Genomic DNA, 19,702 nt, shown 5'->3' on the forward strand with positions numbered 1-19,702 from the left:
ATCACAGCCAAATAAACAAGTCCTTATTCCACGAACTCAGCATGAAGAGCGGTGGCTGGTGTTACGCTACCACTGTTACACAGACGGGTCATTCATAGTGGACTGCATTTCTCCTGAGAGGTAAACCTATATCCAATCTTAATTTAAAAGGACCACATCTAAACAAACCCAAGACCACCATCATGGTGTGTTCGTTATACTGTGTTTATGCTTAAATCCACCCCACAGAGAGGGTTTAATACAAGTCCTGAAAGTCTTGTTTTGAAACAAGAGTCAACAAGCTAACCAATATGCTATAAAGTAAGTGTGGCTTCTTCAGGATCTATATGCACTAGCAGAAAATATGTAAATAAATAAATTAAAGATTTCTTGTTTATAGAGCTGTTTTATAAATGAAATATCACAGGCGCAATCATGTAGTTATACAGAATATAAGATGGTTACCTATGACCAAATCACAGCTGTGCTGATATTCAATAGAAATGCATTACTGCTTATGCATCTTTGCTTAAAGGTATTGCGGTCCAGGTAAAGTAGGATTGGTGCTTAATTACAGTGGGCCAGAAACAGTACTTTAACACACCTGCCTGAACTCATCAGCTAATTATCGGGCTCTTCATGAGTTCATTCAGATGTGTTGGAGCAGGGAAAACATCACACTGTGCGGTGCCGTGGCCCCCAGGGCTATTGTGCGACACCCCTGCTGTGGAGAGAAAAGGAGCCGCTGGAAAACTGTGGAGAAAGTGACTCGGGTAGGAATAGTGAGAATGTAATGATCTGAATGGGGGTTAACGTGGCTTTAGGAGCAGCTGAGCAGCAGCGGTAGCTCACTAATGGGCCTTGACTCCTTAAGGAGTGTTGAGAATTGTGTGAACATGTCCTGACATGCTGTCATTTTTTAAGGGGGTAGGTGGAGGGTCGATGACTTTGTGCCTTCACCTACTTTTCAAAAGCACATGGATTCTTAAGGGCTGCATGACTTCACATAAGCCTTGTACACACTTCGTATTAACATCCGTCTCGGGTGATCGGATCACAAGTGCACAGCTCTAAATGCAGGTCTGAACAAGGTCAAACACTTCTTGTGATCCAGCCACTAATTTAGGATGCAAGTAGCCACATTGCATTTGTAGCGTGACTGGTAATGCATCCTGATACTTCCCCGACAACACTAAGGACTACCTAGTATCCGGTGTTGTCAGATTTGTGGTTTTCACACAAACAAGTTACTTAAATGTCCACTGCCGCTGTTGATACAAGTCTGTCAATGCATGTGTGGCTTAATTGTTTTGTCAGTGGATTGTGACGTTTAAAGTGGCTAAATTATATTAATTAAACCTTATATTCAACTGTGCATACCGGCCACACAGCCTACTCTCATACGAGTACTCATTACTGTTCTCAATCACTGCTACCTGAATGCAGGCTAGTTGTTCATTGGTCTGCTCATTCTCAGGATATTGTTTATTTATTCATTTTTATTACCTAATGCTGCTTCATTAAGAAGCAATGAATGATACTACTAATTGTTACAATTCATTTTGCAATAATGGTCTTGATGCTTTAAAACAATATTTAGACTGTAGGGAGGGCAAATTTCAAGCTTGGCAGCATACAGGGTTTTACTGCTAAAGGAAGCCATTAACACTAATATAATATGGCCTTATAAAAAGCCATCAAGCACACAAATGGTCAGAAAGCATGTAAATAAAGCTCTCTTTTAAAATTTGTGTGATTGCTGAAAGCACACAAAAAGTCATTAGATTAACAAATCCTGCAAAAAAGCAAAATGAGGACATGAATAAAGATTTTATCAACTGATCTAAGTGGCTAGTGATTTAATTAGGAAAAACAATTCAATGGCTAAATATAAAGCTCGATTTAATTAATTAATTTTTTTTTAATTTGAGGTTTGGTTTTAAAGCGATGGCAGAGTTTGAAATCCTCGTAGTGACAAAACGTAATCGCAAGTCATCGGTGGAGACACATTTGAGACATATGACATTATCAGGTATGATAATTAGATAGATAGATCAGGTATGATAATTTGATAGATGGTTGATAGACGGTTATCTATCGCGGATGTTCACTTGTAATCAGATGCGATCGAATACTAGGTCTAAACAGGGCTATAGTTCAAGAGACCACTCAATGCTAACCTAAAGCAAGAGTTAAGTATGGTGCTAGAGGTTAAGAAAGGGTTGAAAACTTCCAAGAGCAAGCTAAGGATGAATGAGTCATTCTCGTGGGAGAGAGTACAAGCAATACACCTGAAAAAAAAACCCTGAACATGCCAATTAAAGATAGTGACTTTTTACTTGTTGCCACAGTAACCATCTATTACTGCAGATAGCTGCAAAAATGTTTCCCATTAATTTGGTTTCTGAGTGTGAATCATGCAGGAGAATCAGATTTTTTCCCCATTATTACATGCACTGCGTTTATACATTTTGCTGTCCGAAAGACAGAAACTAAAAGTGAAAGGGCAAAAATAGTGTGTGTAGGAGTGTGCGAGTGTTTTTCTTGCTCCGTCACACAAGGCTCTGGCTTCAGCTGGTGCAAAAACTGCCCTGCGGCGGCCAGAGGTTGGAGGTTTTTTGTGCTTCGTTGTCCATTTTAAATGGGTAGTCAGATGGGGAATACCATTAGGCCCATCTGCTGTCTCCTTACCACAGCGGAGCAGCTGCCCACAGACTTACTGAAACCATTACCACCACTCCGAGTCAAATCTTGACCACTCCAGCAGAGCAGAATATTAACAAGATGGAAGCCAATTAGAGATCTCAACTTTTCAGGAACATTGCAAGTTTAATAACAATGGCACTAGCATCAATCCCACATGGCTGGATCCCTAGTGTCAACAGCAGGAAAACTTTCACCGGAATAAAACCGCAGACAAACGAGACCAGTCTCAAACTCTGCTGTGTTAAAGCATACAGCATTCAGCCAAACACCTCTTTCACTTCATTCTGACCCAGAAAAATAGGAAAGCCATTGGTAACCAACACCCTAGGAGTACAGAGACTCAAAGCAGCACTTTCTCAAGATACCACTAAACAGAAGGACTAGCAATCTACACATTATAAAGAGACTTATTATAGAAAGTGCTAGCTTTGCTGATTTGCACTAGTTAAAGTAGGTCAATGTGCCACTGTTGGGTGGGTGGGTGAAAGATTTTGCCCCATTTGTAAGATGTGAGTGAGGACATGGAAAAAAGGTGTAATTTTACAGCGTTAATACGAGGTTTATCCTGCTAAATTCCTTTGCATAGCTTTAGTATGCCTCCCTTAATTCCATCAGCATGCTTTTACAAACTCCTGACTGGCACTGCCTCCCACTACCACCAATTTTCCCAGGCCTTTTTTTTTCCCTAGCCAGGCTGTCCATACCTTTATCATCACTTCAGACAATCAGCATGTTTTGAGGCAGCATTTCAGACACCTTTAATAAAATGATCAGTTTTGTAACGGCTATCCAGAAGGAGGTGGTCAAAAACATTTCATGCACTGATAAAGACACTCATACAAAACCCTCAAAGACCCAGAGCTTCCCAGTAGCTAATCGCATTATACCTTTTGTGCTCTTAAGAAGCAAGAAATGTAAAGCTGTCCAGTAACCTTCATACATTTTTGCTGTGCAGGCCAACATCTCCCTTTTCTCATCTCTCTTCAAACGATCTGCTTTCACTGGCTTCCATTGTCTGGCCAAAGATGCTATGCTTTTCATAACTAACCATCTCTCAGTCAGCAATCATCATGGTGGATCTAAAAGGATTACACTGATGTCTGTCGGTTAGTTGGCTGGGTTCAGGCAGTGGTGAATGGTTTATGTTCGGAATCTGATACGAAGCATCATAGAAAGAGGACGGATAAGAGACGTTGATTTCTAGATTTTTCTTGAGATACAGAGAAATTCCCTTAAAGCCCTTTTGAGCACAGTGACCTTGAAAGGCTATTTTTATAGTGTCATTCATGTAAGGGAAGAGGGGGGAAAAAAAAGCAAAGCCTTTGATAAACCTTTACACATACTGTCTTTTTCGAGTATAAACATCAAAAGGAAGTGAAGAGAGAGAAAGGAGCAAAAAAAAAGACTGGTCCAAGTTCTCTTTCTGCCATTCCGGTTCCAAAGCAATTACGGAAAGAAAAACGAAAACGTGACGGTTAGAGAAAATGGAGGTGTGCGTTAGAGGATAAGGAGAAAAAATTTAGGACAGAAATCTTGAGCTTTAGCGAAAGCTATAAAAACCCACAAAAGCCTAAGAGATGTCAGGTTTAATAGATATAAAGTGAAGATTTAGCCCACCTGGTGGGTGCTTGATTGCCTTTTGCTTGTTATATTCTCTGCTCACTTTCAAATGCTTGTCAGAATCCAGTGCAGCATAATTTAACCCCCGCAGAGCAAACCGACAAAAAAAAAAAACCTTAACAATATTACAGCTGCAAATGTGATTAAAGATATGCCTTAAGGTGGGACGGCAGTGGTGCAGAAAATGTAATCAAGCAGGAACTAAACCCAGCAAAATCTGCTCTTTATGCTATTTTAGAACCGAATGTGACTTATGATTTATATCCATACTTAAATCCAACTTCAGAAATGGTCACTTTAGCAAAAATGGGCTGTTCTCGTTTTTTTAACTGCTGAATCTATTCGATACAGTTTTAATTCAGTTAAACCATGTGATTCTCCTTGCCTCTACATCCTGGCTTCATAAAAACTGCACTGAAATGGATAACAGGTAACCACTGATATACCTCCAGGTTATGTGTTTGGCATGTTTCTCTTCTTTCCGTACACAGTTTCGCAGGACTGGTCATCCATCTACACTGAGCGCAGTATCCTAAGGATACTCGGTTCGACATGTCCATCGTTCAGGAGAATGCCTTGGTCTTTGCACACATTTATACTTAACATTACACACAGGAAAATGAACTAAAGATTTCTTTCTCTCCTTTTAACAAATATGCCTATGTGACTCTGATTATTGTCTATAATAATAATGAATAATGTCTGTATTATTGTCTATAATTACTATTTGCTAAAAACATACACAGGATCTAATTTTTCAACTTGTTATATGATACCCATGTCTGGCTCCCAGCTTATTTGCCAAGTTATGATAAACTTTGTAGGCAGGACAGTGGAATGATTTAGGACAAAAACACATACTCGGTTCATGTGCATGATCTGTGCTGCTGTCTTTCGTGTCAGTGTATCAGATCAGAAAATAAATCAAAATCTGATAAAGCAAGCCAAGCCAGTCTGGGTATATCCATAACTCTGTATTTTTATGCCCTGGTCATTTCTATTAATCAGTCATTGGCTCCAGATTGTCTGAGCGTTGAGGTTTTCACTGGGTCAGGGTGAACTGAAACATTAGCTGCCATTTTGAAAGGCTCCAGAAAGAGACATATTTTACAAATCAGCAGTATGGGTCATTGCTGACTAGGATCTGAAGGGCATGTTAAACACAACAACACTGTTAAACCATGTACTGTACAATAGATTTTTATCTTTTCTGAGAAAGAAGTAGGGGCATGTCACAAATATGCACAGTGTTGAAGGTCACTGTAGCAAGAAGGCTGAAAATGATCATCTGTTATGCATTCCTGCCATAGCAAAAAGTCAGAGCAAGCAGTTTGAAGGCAGTAGTAAACCCTCTGGCAGAGACGGATTTGCGACATTAAGCCTTTTTTAAATATTGGTTTTTATCTCTCTTGCTCTCTCTCTCTCTCTCTCTCTTTTAAATAAAGTTCTTGCCTGTCTTGTTCATTAAAAAAGTTAACAAAAAATGACTCCTACATATTTTTTTTTAAAAGACTCTTCAACACTACTAATGAAAGCAACCTTGGGGTAACAGTCGATGAAAAAAATTTTCGACAAACACTTGAAGACAGCTTCTCCGAGAGCACTTGAATATAATTGTGAAAACACCCACAACTCTCTCTCTCACTATGTATAAATTTGTCTATCCTTATACATTAGGATATGATTATTTTCATGTAAACAAGTGCAAATTAGTTAACATATATAATCTATTGTACTCAAGCATTATTAACATCATGAGTAGTTTAACTCGCTGCTTTACGACCATGAAGCATGCCTTTTGTACTAGCACTTACTCCAATTGCTGTTTCTTCAGTTCTTCCTCTAACTCTCTTCGCTGCACTTGCTTCTAGTCAGTGCAGTTCTGCTGCAACTGCCCTCCAGAATTATTAGCACCTTCATAAAAATGAGCAAAAAATTAAATAAATATATGAAATGAGCACCACATGGGATATTTTAAGCTTCAACATTTAGGAACATTGTATTATTGATATTTTATGATGCCTGCCTGGGAGAGAATAGCAGCACTGAGTGTTTATAATAAGGTTTGAGACACTTCTAGAGGGATCAGAACATTTTAAGTTCCTTTATATTCTTGGACTTCCCTCTTCGGTACCAACCACAGCTTTTCAGCAGGGTTCAAAGACTGCACTAGTCACTGCATAGCTCTGAATTTGTGTTTCTTTAAGCAAGCTGGTGTTGATTTGGAAATGATGTTTGACTCGTAATCCGGTTGAAATTTTCATAAAGATTTCACCGAGTTCACTTTTGCATGCAGGGCATAACAAATACCTGAATACTGATTACACTATTTGCATACTGGCGCCTCAAACGGCTAGTCTGGTATTCAAATATCTTGAACAGCTTCGGATAGGACTAAAGGCTATAAAAGTAATTGTGTTGCAACTTTTTCAACACCGAAATAACGAGATAACTAATGATGTCTGTGCTGACAGAACTGCTCAGCAATATGGAAACAATGACCAAAATAGAGACAGATAATGAAGGTCTAGAAATCTCTGACAGGCCTAAGGAAGAGCTTTGAGAACACCGGTAACAGAAGAAATATTAGCCAAACAATTGCTGGCAAACATAATCGGCTGCATGGAGTCACAGAGAGATCAAATCTGTACCTTCCCCTGTGAACCCCAGTACCATAATACTTGCTTATTTTATCGTTCAAGCTGTCAAAAAAGACCGAAGACACAATCCAGCTTTATATCTATTTTTATGTCTCACTTCTATTCTGATTCATAGGACCCTTAATATTCAAGTGACTGAGGGAGACTTCATAATTCCCCCAGAGCCATAAATAAGTCCCGACTGCTGCAGTAATAAGCAATAAGACTCTCAAACTGCTTGAAAATGGTTGACAGTGTTAAAGGAAATTTCTGATTTATAAATACAAACAAGTTCCTTCTTTTTGCCATCAGCACTGATGGAGATTCTGGCACTACAAGTAAAAGAAATGTTAACTATAGACATGTAGAAAAGAGAAAGATTTTTGACAGCATTTTAAGAAAAATATTGAGAAGGAATTTGAGTCAAGTCCCTTAAATAAGATCACATATCATTTACCAGTGCAGGCAAGTGAGCTTGAATAAAAAAAATATTTACAAGGCAAATTCATTATAAATTTGTTATAAAGCAAGGTGTTTTTTTTTTCTCTCAGCGCTACCTTTTTATTTTTTTTATCTTGAGACCGTAGCATATGCATCACGCAGGTCCTGAGGGAGAGGGAGAACAGGAGGAGGCTCTCGGATTACTTGCCGCGATACTGCTCATTAATCACACAGAGTGAACCTGTGCGTGGGCTCCTGTTCGCCTTTGCCATCAGGGTGGTTTCTAGCAGTCCATCATTCATAAGGCTGCGGACGCCAAAAAGCAACATGGACTAATTTCAATGCTGCGATTCCAAACCCCGGAAAGTAAATGTGCGGTGGGCAGGAGCTGTAATTGAGATAGTTCCCATTCATATAAACATTGCAACTTATCTGATCAAATGGTTATAGCCACAGGAGCTAGCACGGGGAGAAATGAGTGCTCTGATCTAAATAGTTCTGCCCGAGCACAAACAAACAAAGAGCCACTCGGATGAAAACACAAACACACACCCCCACATTGAGCAACAACGTCTGGCTGCATTGTGTGGGGACACGGGCATAAAACATACACCACAAAAGAGCTGAACCTGACTGCGGTGACAACGCTACCATTCATCAACCACAGCATGTCTGCCTGACAGCACCTCCCACTGAGTGTGTGTATGAGTGTGTGCACATCAGTGAACACTGAACATTTATGCATTTGCATGAAACTGCATAAAACGACGTGTGAATCTGGTTCGGACGATAAGGCTTTCTTTCACTCTGACTCGTATACGTAAGTGACAAAAACAGAAAATAGGAGAATAGATAATAAAGCCAGACTGACGTTCTAAACGTACCACATGGGACGACAAATTGGAGAGGGGGATGATGAAAACACCAGTGCAGATGTTCCAATCTAGTCCACGTTAGCGCCATGTGTGCGCCATAAGGTTAACTAATCAATATTACCAGGACCACTGATTAAGCATTTAAAAGAAACATGCACCACGTTTTTTTTTCCCTATCCCTCTGCAGCACTTTAATAACTAGGAGTTAGTCATTACTACAACACCAAAACTCACTTCCCTCATCATCATCCATAAGCTGAGCACTCCATCATTAGGCGTAGAAATATCTCCGGAGTTCACAATTTAATTTGATTTCAATTCGGGGTGCCACTATGCCATTATTAAACGATTCTTTATGCACCTTTTTTTCTTTTTATAGCCCACATTATGATTTTTCTTTCCTTCATAATAGCTTGCCGCATTAAAAAAAAAAGAAAAATGCTAAGCTTTATATTTCCATTAGGGCTTACAGCATACTCAAATATTTTTAATATACATGTTTTTAGAGGCACAAAAATTCATGTTCAAGTAATCTGCAGAGCAAGTTGATCAAACCATGCAGTTCTTAACCATTTTGTGACAACATGACACTGGTGTCCCTATAGTAGCTCAATGGTTGAGGCTCTGGGCTACTAATCAGACGGTTAAGATGCCACTGTTGGGCCCTGAAGTAAGGCCCTTAAACTGCTCATGTCTGACCCTGTGCTCTAATCCCAATTTCCTACCAAGCTGAAAATAGAAAGGCAGACAGACAGACAGATATATGTTCAAATGAATGATTAATGATATGAATACACTTAATTTGGCTAATTTGTGACATTTTTAATACATTTAATCTAAGCAAATACAATGTCTATAATGAAGTAATTACAATTTGAATGCCATTTTTAATTGCATATATATCCCTAAGAAAGAGCTTTCATGTTTATAAAATTTTATGCATAAGCCCATGCAATTATGACGTTTTGTGCAAAGAAGAAAAAACATTCAAAAGAGAAATTAAAGCATTTAAAAATCTAAGGATCGTTTATTTTTCCCAATCCCACTCCAAAACATAGCATGAAATCCAATTTTAATTCTGGCCCACTGCTTATGCTGTTGAATGCAAAGCAGAGATGAATAAGAGCGGCTGAAAAGTTAGCAGGGATTATGCTTTGGCAGGGTCGAGAGGACAGCTTGTAGAAAACTAACAATATAGAAACCGTAAACAGCCCTTAGTGGAGACGAAAGGATTTGAAGCTGACTTTGTGGGTGGATAATAATTTCAGGGATAATGGGATACACGAAGAAGGGCTTATGAGACGTAGCAAAAGGTGGGAGTGTCTTAAAACGGGCAGGACTTGGAGAGAAAGATCCTATAGACATGCATCTAGCTTTAGTGTCATAAAGGTTTCAGTTGAACTCTGTCACGCTAACGAGGCCTGTCTGAAACTTGTCAGCTCTGGAATGAGAGGAAGAGATGAGGGCTGGTTGCTGAACAAAAAGACTTAAAGTTCAAGTTCAAGGTTATGCATACACACACATCCCACCAACACACACACACACCCACCCACCCACATACACACATTTCTCACACAAATTTGATCGTACATGCAGGTGTGTAATTCGGTTTAATACATATTCACCTGAACGGTGGGCAGAAATGTAGCAGTAGGCAAACAAATTATATTGTTTAGAGTTGGAGGTCAGGGTTAAATGAGAGGGGAATTATCTGGGGGAAAGGGGAATGAACTGCTCTTTAAAAACATCTCGTACACAAACTGAACATCTAAATGACAAATGCAGGGTTTCCAACATACAGGAATGGCTTGGAATTAGATTTGTGAGTGGAATAGCTTTAGATACTAAAGAGATTTTTTCTATTAAACAGGCCCTAACAATATTAGTAAGTATTATAGTAAGACGGTATTATCTGACTTCAGTTTGTCTCTTGAATACAGTAAGTTTCGTTTTTTAATAACTGGCTATAATATATTCCTACTGATTTATACAGAATTTAAACAGTGGGATAAAAGTCATCAATTTTATAGCACAGGGGTGAACAGAATAAAAAATTCATTAGCTAGATCACTGGACAGATCCATCTAAGTGCTGTCCAGTCCTATGTTTTGGTTGCCTGGAAGCTATGCTAAAATGTGGTGGCTGATATAATATCATTGTTTGCTGAGCTAGTTTGCTAGTTAAATTTATTACCACAAACTACTGGAGGCAGACAAATATTGTTATGTTTATTATCCACTTTTAACAATGTTCCTAACATTGAACATCTTGCATGCACCCTAGACAAGAAGTCAGGTGAGTAGTTGGGATTTGTTCTGTTCTCGCATCACATTATCAACATTATTTGAGTCTGATCGGTTCATTTTAAATGTCAACATGATTAACTATGATACGATTGCATAATGTGCTGTATGACACTTTTATGCAACTTATTTTGCTTGGTTTTGTTTCCAGGTTTCCGATTCTGAAAGGATTATCTGTCATCTGTCATAAAGAAATAGTTTGGAACCATCAGTTCCACCTGGCAAATATGAATACAAACAAATAGCCTTGACGCAAAGTCTGCATTATCTAAGAGCTCAGGCTAGAGATTTGTCCACTCCTGGATCAATGTGCTGATTTATTGGTTTGGCACAGAGTATATAGTACAGAGCAAAAAAAAAAAAAACAAAAAAAAAAAGTGAGAGTCGAATGCCGAATGTGTGAAACTGGGCATTCCTTGACAGCATTCAGGGAATATATAAATAGACTGCATGTTTTTTGCTTTTATTACATTACACAAGTAAAATAATGTCAGATTTCAGGTTTTTCACTCTGTATTGAAGATAAAGCTTATGGAAATGCAGAGGATTATCAGCATTTCACAATCACCAGGCTTAGAAGCACAAGGTGGTGTATAAAAGTGAACCCATTCACTTTCTCAGTCTAAAGAGCAGGCAACCAGGTGTTTTGCTGGACGATGATATGGCTTCTGTCCACTCCTGGAAAGTGCTCCATCTCTATGAGGGGAGAGGTCACTTTCCCCCAGCCTTTCTTAAAGCGGCGCTCATCCCAAGACTGCGGTCCGTTCCCGAGCCAAAGAAAACAGCCCTAAGCGCTCTGCACTCTAATCAACCACTTCCACACAGTATCCCTCCCCCTCTCTGCTCCCTACAGCCTTTTGTCATGTGGGTATGAAACCCTGTGTGGAGAGGAGCGTAAAAAGCAATCTAAAACTTGGAGAGAGAGAGAGACAGGGAGGGAGACAGGTCCATTAACATCAAAAGCTCTGTTTACTTCAGGTAAACATTCTGTCCAAGACAGACCATGAGCCAACAATCTGCAATTAGGCCAAACCACTTATATTCTGAATTAACGCATCGTCTAATCTACAGTGGCTTATTGACTAGAGAAAGCATTACCACCCCTGGCCCATTGAGCCTGCCACAGGTACTAAAACTATGTGGCCTGTAATGAAAATTAGTGTCCATGACTTTACTGCTATTACTGCAGTAGAACAGATGCTGGTGTCACAGTTAATGCACTTGCATGATGATGCAGTAATGTCCATTAGTAACTGGACAGTGATTTTCGTTGTCATCACTGTCTAACACTGGATTTGCAATTAAACCCCACTATCAGGATAAATACAAACTCCTATTTATATCTGTTTTGTAAAGCTGGGCAACAAGACAATAAAATATTCTAAGCAATAATGGTAAAATGCAACATTTAGAGATAGCATGTATTGACATATCTGTTTCTCACCTTGAAAAAACATAAATAAAAAAATTCACAAACTCTGGCAAGGCAGTTGATGTTATCTTTATGAACCTTAAAAATGAATGTTCCTACTCAAATATATTTATCCCCATTTCAGATTTAGGCAATGTATTTCTGTAAACATGAAATAAACACATCATTAAACACAATGTGCTAAACACAGTGTAACAGTGTGCTAGCAATCCTGTATATTTGTGGTCTTTAAATTGTGTCCTGCTGGCCAGCCCTCTACACTGGACGAATGATACAGCAGTCACCACTTTTGTTTTTTCTATGCAACACAATGACCATTAACAAGTGGATAAATCATCCATCTTTAAGAAAAACACCATCTTTAGTATTTGACTACAGATCAAACATTAGGGATCATCCACATTTTATGACTTTGCCAACCTTTTTTATTGCTATCTTTACTAAGTGACATGAATTGCCATTTGGGTCAGTTGATTGATTCGGCCAGTCGAGAGATTTTCCATCTACTCGACAATATAAAAACTATAGCTGTTTTTGTAGTATATTCCAGGTCACTGCCTTGCCATAGATAAAGGACTATCCGTTAAGATGTGAGCTATTTGTTTGGATTTGTGCAAAATAAAAAAACGAGTTAAAATGATTAAAAACGCTCACTTCAGAATTCATCCTGCTGCTACAATTGGCAGTCACATCAATCACGGCAAGAAATCCTGATCTACCAGCAGCCAGACATGATCATGCTTCCAGGGTTTCACAGATGAAGTGATATTCTTCGGATCATTGGCAATTCCTTTCTACTTTGGATCATTCTAGCTGGTTGAGAAACAACCGAGCATAAAAGTGTCCAATTACTTAGGGCCTTCAGAAATAGGTGTGTAAAAGATTTAAATGTAAATCAACCTTAAATTAAAGGTAAAAAAAGTGTCACCTTTAATTTAAAGGGTAATTATATATATTTTTTTTATAAGATTCACCCACCTCAGGAGAAATACTATAGCGTGCAATTACTTACAGTCTGTGCACAATGTTATGCCTGATACATTATAAAGCTCTAAAGTAAGTGTCATAGATGGGTGTAATTACAGACTGACATGTACTATATGCCAATTACACAAAACATTGAAGAGTTTGACTTTTACAAGGACATAACGACGAATCACGGAATAGTCAATAAACCTCTATAGTACTGTGTATCTACAGAAGGTGGTAGAATATGCAGGAGAGTTATATAAAATGACCCAGTCTGGAGAATGCTATTACTATTTGAGTGAACATTCCAGAAGCCATACAAAATCATCCCGGGGTCCTAAAGGTGGAACATCCCCCAGCCACCCACATACAAACACAGAGTCCTCCCCTAAGTCTATGAGCACTGAGTGAACACAGTCTAGGTTATGTACGTACAAGGGCACTGGGATGGCTGCGGTCGGCAGGAACTGTGGAATGTGGGTAAAAGTCAAGGAGTATAAGTCAACTGGAGCTCACTGAAGCAAGAGTTTGTCAGCAGAACAGACACTTAAAAAAAAAATGGCAGGAATACACACTTTCCTAATAAATTGTCAGTTAGATGAGGTTTTAATTATCATTCGTTTGACTTGTTGCTCCATATAAGGATGTACACTATAGAAAATACTATAAAGGTTACACAGTAAGCTATATAGTATTGATTTAAACTAAAGAACTACAAAAAATGTCTTTTTAAGCTCTTTACATAAGAAACGTTTATTAAATGCAAACCAACTGACGGTTCATTAAATGCAAACCAAACGACCAGACATATTAGCCCCATTAAACTATTTAATTGAAAATGATTTTGTTAAACTATGGATACTGAGCGAATAGAGCAGTACTGAAGAAATGCAGTCTAGACTGTTTTAATGCATCAATTCTAAATTACAGTGCAAACTATAAACAGAGTTTACTAAAAAAAAAAATCTATCTAATAAAAGCTTAAAAGCGATCCAATTTATCTAATTAAAAGCTATCTAATTTAAATGGAAAAGGCACTTCCATCGCACTATGAGTAACATATTTAAACTGATCCACATCGAAGGCATGTGATCTTCCCATCTCTTCCCTCCCGAATCTCTAAAGTCTGTTCAGAATGAAGAATCAGGCACCATTTAATGCCTAATAACTGTAATTAACGCTATTTATTCTGTCGTCACAGGTTTGTGCCTGAGTTTTAAAGTCTGCAGTGTGAATCTGCATTTTTAAATAGAAATACATGAACCTAATGCAAATAACATGATTAGAACTGGAGGGAGGGAAAAGCGTGGGACAGTATACAACAATCGTTGGTTAAGATGCGCTGTGGAAAACAGATTGGTTTCTCTGCCACACAGTTAGAGCTGCCAAAACGTATTCTGCATCAGTGAGATGAGCTTCAATTTCTGTAGTAAAGAGAGCCCCAAAATCCTTTCTTTCTGTTGCAGCTGTCATAAAATCATACAACATGTAGATGCACATAGAGTCATTTCAGACACGGCCGATCCCACACGGTGGAACAAATTCTGTATGTTTAAGTTCATTAGCCTCGCCTCAGACGAAGTCTATAGATTATGGCTAATTAAGTAGCTTAACGTGGCTTTAAACCCACATAGAATAATTATCCATCATCCTGCTAAAGATTTTGATCCCACTGCATTGTATAAACGTGTACAAATACATATGTGCAAGTTGTCCCTTTTCACGTCCCCTGAATCCTAAACACACGTTAACGGGCTTGTGTCTCTGAGACCAGTGGAGTGCCAAAAAATGCTAAAGCTCATCATATTAGCATTAGTGTCAGGAAAAAAGGCCCTTCAAAGAAATGGTTGTCAACTGGAATATTTTGTCTAGTACAAAATGTATTATTTGTAGCAGTTCAGAGTAGTAATTTTTAGCACTGTATCTATGTTATAATGAATATAAAAATATACTCACGCTTAGAATTTCAGGTATTATAATGGCTTGTGTTAACGTCTCTGAGAAAACAAAGCGTGATAAAATACTTAAAGATGACATTATCACATCATTTTAGCACAGTTAGAATTAGCTTCTGAGAATTGTTTCCCTTTGAGGAAACATGATTTTGCGTACTGGAATGTTTATAAAAACAAAGCAGCTATTGTTTAGCAGTGTACAGGTGACAGCCAGGATGCTAATGATAAGCAGATTATTACGCAAAGGTGATTTTTCAATGTGTAAACACAGACAAGCGAACGGATTCTCGCTGTGTACAGATCTGTAATTAGCCCAAATTTAATGGGCAGTGATAAACGACGCACCTTGCTTCCCAGAGCTTCCGTCTCATGCCATTTCTTCTTTGCCTAAACACAGGCAGCTTAATTCTTTTTGTCCTGGTAAGTGACAACGCTCTTTCTTCACGGGTTTTGCAGGCAGTTTCGGCTTAGCCTGTTTGCAAAAGCAGGTGAAATTCCTGTAGGGTTCTCTAAGGTGGGTGTTAACAGCAGAACGGCTTTAACCACCGCCTTTAGTACAACAGCACAGTGCCTGCTGACATCACGTTGAACCGACAGCACGTTGGCTGTTTTGGAACCGGTTAGTCCTGTCAGCCAACATAGTAACCGCCAGAAACACACAAATCAACATGAAAATGTACACATCTAGAGGTTTAGGCCTTGGATAAGCGTTTAAATCTGGTTGTCAGCCTAAAAAAAATGCCTTAAAGCATGAAAACAAACAAGTGGACACATCTAAAGGAGGGACTCTAATAATTTACACTTTTATAAATCAGGGCTTTGTCAGTTTGTCAAATCAGTGAACAGACCTCAAATATGAGAGTCATAGTCACTTGCGAGCTTTAGCAAGGCTTGTATTGATCTTTTATGTGTCAAAATGTCAGGCTTCCAACATCGGTGCACGTCATAGTCATCATCGAACAAACAGCGTTAAAGCTTTGTTTTTGTTCACACAAAGCACAATATCATTCAGCGGAATATTGCTCTGCTATGAACATTATTGACCCACAGATGAAAGGGAACTGCTGAAAATGGGTAACAATAAAAGCAGACGCACAGCGTACGTCCTAAATTTAACAATCTGACTCTAGTAGGGAAGTTGTAGCGCTTCTGTTTTGAGAGAAGGGTGATGTTTTTTCATAGTGCTGTGAAGTCCAGCGGTGGAAACGTACATGCTTTCATTGCTTCAGGCAGCAGACTACTGGCACCAGCAGAGAACCTTGTAGTCTGTCACGGTATCATTCTCTTCCTCCGTCTCCCTCAGTCTGCTGTTTTCTACATTCCTCCACAGCACAGTATAAAGACCCGTCATGCCAATCTGCGAGCTTTTACTATGCTTTATTTACTAGTGTATGTCAAGTAACACAAGAGGAGGGTATATCTAACAGTGACTCAGACCCAGACCTGATAAAGGCAGCAGAATCTGACAGAAATGTATAAATAAATTAATAAATAAATAAATGAACAAAACAGCAGAGCAGAAGTGGCAAATCAGGGTGAAAAAAAGCTACAGCTGCACGGTCAAAGGAGCCAGAATAGGACACAAACTGGGAGCCATTTTTAAAGCCGAGTAAGTACCTCTGGGAATCCAGCTTTCCGGCAAACAAAAGTCCCATCAAGATCCAAACCCAAAACCAGAGATTTATGCCTGGGTTTTTACAGTGATGTGGAAAAAGCCCCAACAAATCCAGTACACCATGTTTATTTCCTCCTGTTCGGCCCTAATCCCAGGACGGCTACCCGCCTTCAGAATAACTACAGGTCCAGTGCGGACACAACCGTCACCTTTGACCTCACAAGCCTGAATTCCAGGATCTGCTGAGCAGCAAGGCCTACACTATGGAAGACTACAGGAAGTGTGTGAGATTAGTGTGTGTATGTGTGTGTGTGTGTGTGTGTGTGTGTGTGTGAGAGAGCGACAGAGAGAAAGTTCACATTACTAAACATCAGCAGATCTTTGGGTCACTGAAAGGCTACTCACAATCACTGTGAGAAGAAAACTACATGAAGACAACATGACTCCTAAACTGCTGTACTGTAACTCCTCTGACTTGGCCCTGTTTTGTCAACACACAACTGGCAAGCTGCAGCATCAAACTGACAGCATAGAAGACAAAACCAGTGAGAAGCATGAACACTCAAAAGGCACTACCGGTCAATCTGCATTCCAGCGCTGACATGTTTCATGTGTTTTCTTTCTTCCCTACATGATAAAACACTTCAGTTCTTCCTCCCGACACACCAAACTGTTATTAAATTAGAAATGAAGCCAACTTTTATTTAATTCCTCTACTTGACTTAATCTTATCTCATGAGACATATGGTGCATATATTTAAGGTTTGGGTTTAGTCCTGAGTTTGATCTTTAGCTTACTTTTTAAAACTTTTTGATAATTTAGATTTATAAAAATTTATAAAAAAAATTTATAAAAAATTTATAAATAGATTTATATAAGATAGCAAACACTGAACTAAGCAAGGCAAGCGAACAGAAAAGATACAGGTAACATCGGGTCACTGAATATTAACACAACTGATTTCAAAGCATGCAGAACTGAAGCTTTTTCTTTTCTTTTCTTTTTTTTTTTTAAAGCTTTTTCCAAGCGTCGGAAAAGAAATTTACATGCATTGCACATAGTTCATGCATTTTTCAGAAGTATATCTGCAACTGCTTTAGGTTTAGAGTCTTCAGAGAAGATGCAAGATTTCCTCCACTGACATTCTAACATCAACAATAACTGCACAATTATCTTCAAAACTACTCCTTGCCATTTTCAAGGCTCATTTTTTTTCTTCACAACACTTTTGTACATAATAAAGAAACAAAATGTAGTCCGTGTGGTGTGCCACAGCCTTAGCTAGATAATAACCAAAGTTCCTCTTGATATAAGTTTAGATGAGCATTTTTCTGAATATCTTGGATACCAGCACGTCTAATAGCAACAACCACTTCCCTGATCATACAGCAATAAAAGCCTCCAAATGATTATGCTTCCTGTCTGTCCTGGCAAGAAACTTAAAACCAGCTGCTGGAGTATTGTCAAGTGTGGAATGAACAGGAAGCACAAAAGATAAAGTTTATTGCTGAGTAATATGATGAAATAATCACAATAGTGTAATATATTATGTCACAATACACTTTTCTGGGTTATTATATTTTTATCATTTGTTATTTTTATAACAAGTCCACACACTTATTTTGATTAGATGTTGAAATTTTGGATTTTTTAATCTTGTATCATCTGTTTATTTTCTCCTTTGCAGTGTAAATGTACTTTGCAGCCATTGAACAGAAATATCACTGCACTAAGTTATACACAGGGTTTTTAAAAACACAACACTACAATTTTATTGGCTATAATTATATTAATGAACCTGTACATCATGATGTGGGTGATGAAGTGTAGAAAAGTCTTGTCTAGTGATATATTTTTCATATTGATCTATTCATTGTTGCTTTTTTTTTTTTAAACATAACCATGACATTCACACTGCAGTTATTAGCAATAAGTTCATCATTTGATGTCATCTTTTTGTTTTAAGTTATATTTCTTTTACAGACATGCTCCTCCTGTGATCGTTAGGACTTTAAACAGAAGATAAGATAATCGACATGTTGAGATTTTCCTTCGTACATTTTTTCAGCAAGATGTTTGCACATTACACATAAATAGTGAAGATTGGGTAGTGATTCTTGTACAAATAATATGTAATTTCTTCATTTGCTATAAAGTTTTAGAAAAGTGAAAGAAAGTACACTTTCAAACTTTTTCATTAGCTTAATGAGTAAATTGTAAATCCTTAAGTAACAAGTAGGTTTTTATGTTCAATTTTTAATCCTGCACAGTAACACAATCCATTGCCCACAGCCACCAGTATTTATACAGCTTCAATAAAACCTACTAGGTGTTTGGGTTGTTTTCCCTTTCGTAATAGCATTTTGCTGTACTGGTCTATAAAGTCACACAGGTCACACAAACTGCTGTTATAAAAAAAAAAAAAAAAAAAAATTAAATAAATTTAAAAAAAACAAAAACAAAGGACATACAGTATCTGGACAAGTCACTGGGGCAGGATACAGCCATGCAAGAGAAGCAAATTCAAGCCCGATGGAAAAGATAAGATTTTAGCAGCTAATGGAGGTGTAACTAAATAAACAGGAATCTATTTCCTCCTGCCCTGTTGGAAGAAAGAGAATTATAAAAAAAGAGAAAAGAAGAAAGCTTTTTGCCAGTATGGACAGTACTTGACACTTTGCCCTATATGAAGCCAATTCATCTTCCCTTGCCACTGTGCCTCTCGGTTTCATGGCTGCCTTCCCAGATTGCCCACGACAGCGAGTACCTCATTAGCTATATGGTGCCAGGCTGACAAGCCATTGCAGAGTGGATCGATGCAGCCGTGCCCGGCACCCTTACACACAACCGTGCTTAGTCATCGACCATCGGCCTGGACAGGCGCAAGATAAGAAATTGGTCAAAAATGTCTCTCTTATGTGATAGCAACCAGAAGTGACAATTGCACGCTGACTGCAGTCTCTTCAGGAAACTTTCATTCAAAGTAGACTGAAATGTATATAAACAATTCCATATAGGGATCCTTCCTACTCCTTATTTGATTTAGCTGTGATCACAGGAAAGAGGTTGTTTTTAATACCATGCTGATGCAATCGCCCCACCCTTATGGTTGACTTTGAAGGCACTGGCAGTGTTAAAGCCCACCACATTGGTCCGAGGACTGGAAA

The 19,702-nt window shown here is 38.5% G+C and overlaps 1 protein-coding gene across 5 annotated transcripts in view; it reads right to left on the reverse strand.

The window, feature by feature from the left end:
- Positions 1-19,702, reverse strand: part of arhgap35a (Rho GTPase activating protein 35a) — a 66,519-nt gene that overhangs the window by 40,617 nt on the left and 6,200 nt on the right. The window contains exons 2-3 of one of the 5 annotated variants that reach the window (XM_058414477.1): positions 14,921-14,961; positions 6,120-6,219 (exon numbers count right to left, since the gene is read on the reverse strand). The exons of 2 other annotated variants lie outside the window; for them this stretch is intronic. The gene's annotated coding sequence lies outside the window, so the exon portion shown is untranslated. The remainder of the gene's footprint in view (positions 1-6,119; positions 6,220-14,920; positions 14,962-19,702) is intronic. 2 more of the 5 variants (XM_058414476.1, XM_058414478.1) reach the window with 2 other exon arrangements.

Source organism: Hemibagrus wyckioides, linkage group LG17 (assembly GCF_019097595.1).
Source record: "Hemibagrus wyckioides isolate EC202008001 linkage group LG17, SWU_Hwy_1.0, whole genome shotgun sequence".
Taxonomy (NCBI): domain Eukaryota; kingdom Metazoa; phylum Chordata; class Actinopteri; order Siluriformes; family Bagridae; genus Hemibagrus; species Hemibagrus wyckioides.